Source organism: Perca flavescens, chromosome 21, assembly GCF_004354835.1.
Source record: "Perca flavescens isolate YP-PL-M2 chromosome 21, PFLA_1.0, whole genome shotgun sequence".
Taxonomy (NCBI): domain Eukaryota; kingdom Metazoa; phylum Chordata; class Actinopteri; order Perciformes; family Percidae; genus Perca; species Perca flavescens.
This window is the reverse complement of record NC_041351.1, coordinates 4,257,979-4,260,935: the sequence shown is the minus strand read 5'-3', so window position 1 is coordinate 4,260,935 and position 2,957 is coordinate 4,257,979. Positions and strand designations below refer to the sequence as shown.

Below are 2,957 nucleotides of genomic sequence, written 5' to 3'. Positions count from 1 at the left end.
CGCAGCTAGGGATGTGCCCGGTGTTTACCTCTAGGTTTGTGAAGACTTTAGGTGCAGGTTTCTGGCGGGGGGAGTTCAGGGATCCTTCATTTAAGAAAATGTTCTGTTCTGTGTCTAAAACTTTGGAAAAGCTAGAAGAGATAATAAAAAATAAACACTGAAAAAGCTTAAAGCCTAAACTTGCTAAAGAAGTCCACTGGGGACAAACAAGAATCATTAGATGTGAGAAGTCATTTATGCTAATAAATAGAAATAATCGTTTTCTGTGATAAAAACAGGGTTTTCGTGTAAATGAGAGGCCTAACCGCAGGAAAATATCTGCGTCTTCCCTTTGTTCCCCAGCTCACACTATTTTTGCCTCAAAACGTAGCCTACAAACTGAAAAATTAACCATATATTTTGGGACCAAACATTCAAATGCACCACAAAACACACTTAAAAGTTAAAGTTTAAACCACTGGGGAGCCAAAGCAGAGGACTCTGCTAAAATAACACCAACAAAAAGTTTAAACTGGCCCAACTTTTGCTGCAACGCAATGCAATATCAGGGCTTTTCCTGCATAGAGGAATGTTTGGTAACCCCCCCCAAACAGGTTTTAGCCAGCCCCAAAGTAAAAACACCAGGACTAAATGACAAGTATTGAGAATAAAAATTCTATTAAAATCCTCCCTAAATGTGTTTAAGAGCAATTTACTAAATAACGCTAAATAAGCAGAACATAGACTTGAATGAGGCTGTACCAGATTCTCCTGGTGATTTATTTAAATATTAATTTTAGGCAGTTTTGTTAATTGGGGGTTTATTTACTCAAGCATAATATACATTTTTGTTTTTGAAATTGTCAGAAATAGGGCTGCACGATATGAGGAAATTATCTAATTGCGATTATTTTGACTGATATTGCGATATGATTCACGATATTGGAGGGAATTATCGTTTTTGTATCATTATTCTCATTGAAAAATATTAAAATCTAAAAAATGTAAATGATTATAGTGTGATTTTTGGGAGGATCTGTACCAAACAAAGATGTTTTTCTGTAGTCTGTAGGATAGGATATTTAGGTTAGGATGTCTCTGCAGCACCACAATACTTGATTCTGAATGTTTTGGCACATATTTAGACTTTAACCCCCCCACCCCCCCTACAATGTGGATATCGCACTAGTCCATATTGCGATTTCGATGAAATTGCAATTAATTGTGCAGCCCTAGTCAGAAATAACAGGAAAATGCACAGATTCATTGCATTTACTGTACACAGAATGATCATGCTTAGTGTCGTGTCGGGGTCACCCCCCCCGCCCCCAAAATTTTTGTCAGCTTTATTAAAAAAAAAAATACAGCAGATATTTTCCCACAAAAACTACAATCAAAAGCCCACAAATTAAAACCCAGAAACTGATCGGATACGCAGCAGGTAAAAACATGCCAGCTGTAACTATAAACCTGCATTATTGGGATTTTAATATTTAAAAAAAGAAAAAAATGAGTAGGCCTAGGGATACATGGATGTGAGTTTTCGTCTAAATCAGAAGCTCAGCATAAAGTAAACCAAGCTGTAATATAAACCCTACTTTTTTTTTTAAAGATGGAATATGACAAACTTATCCTGTGTTCACACAAAATCATGGTGAGTCCCACCATGAATATTACAAAAACTAATAATAACAATGATCTTTGCAAGGCAGCGGTCATGTTGACATCCATACAGCCAATAAGCAACATTCACTGATGACAGTTGTAGGTGAATCAACAGAAAACCAAAACCATTTCAGCCAACAATATACAAAACAAGAGCATTTTAAATTTCAGCACTAGGAATGCAATAGCATTGTAACAGAAGCATAAATCCTAAGAAATGTGTTAAACAGCAGACACACATTACACCAGCTCAGCCAAAGCAATACAATCAGTTCATATTGCAAACACCAAACCTAGGCTAAACAGCAGCAGCATTAATGAGCCAGCATTAGTCAGCCTCACACACACATACTGTAGTGTTATAAAAGCAAAGACTTCAACACAGACATATCAGGATAAGCAGCAAATCCTTACTTAGTTGAAGTGAAGAGTCGTAGCTACTAGCTAGCATCCGCAGCTCCACCAGGTAAACGTCCCCATCCTAGGCCGACAGGTGTTGCGACCAATGGCCGGTGAAGAGTAGCGGCAGACGGGCAGAGTCGCTGACTGGCGGCGGCAAGTGGCTCCAAACTCGATTAATACCCACATAAAGTCGTCAAACTGATAACGAGTTTATTCGCTTGTTTATTAAACGCCACCAACAACTGCAGGAGCATGACGCCGGTGTCTCACACAGGTGGGCGGGGCACGAGCAGTTTAAATATCCCGCGTGATTCCAAAGGGTGCGTTCGATTCAAGACGCAGGGATGCAAGATGTCACCATGTAAAATTAAAAGCCAATTCAAGATATCTGCATAAATTAGCCTCCTGGTCTCACTTCATTTTTTTGGAGATGAGGGTTACAACTAATGATAATTTGTTTTCTCTATTAATCGATTAGTATTCAAGCTATGAAATATGAAAAAATATAGCCTATGTAAAATACAAAATGTCCGTAGTGAAAGGTGACATACATAGTTGCTGATTCCTTTTCTCTCAATCAACTCATCGATGAATCTGCAATAAAACATTGTTAATAGGCTATAATATATAAAAACTGCCTCATAAAATTGGTAGGCTATATGTAGGCCTATCCTTATTCTTCATCGGAGTCACTCCCAGCTAACGACAATGATAACAGAGCTTATAGTACTGAAATAAGATTTGAATTTGACATTAAATTCATCCATGTAGTGGCTGGCTTAGCTCAGTCGGTAGAGCAGGCGCATGTATATGGAGGTGTATACCTTGATGCAGAAGGTTCGAGTCCGACCTGAGACGATTTCCTGCATGTCATTCCCCTCTCTCTCTCTCCCCTTTCATATCTGTGTGTT

At 38.5% G+C, this 2,957-nt stretch overlaps 1 long non-coding RNA gene across 1 annotated transcript in view; it reads right to left on the bottom strand.

The window, feature by feature from the left end:
• The window catches only part of LOC114548641 (uncharacterized), a 30,735-nt gene extending 28,370 nt beyond the window's left edge, over positions 1-2,365 (bottom strand). The window contains exon 1 of the long non-coding RNA XR_003691379.1: positions 2,059-2,365. This is a non-coding gene — a long non-coding RNA (uncharacterized LOC114548641). The remainder of the gene's footprint in view (positions 1-2,058) is intronic.
• Between the last annotated feature and the right edge of the window lie 592 nt (positions 2,366-2,957).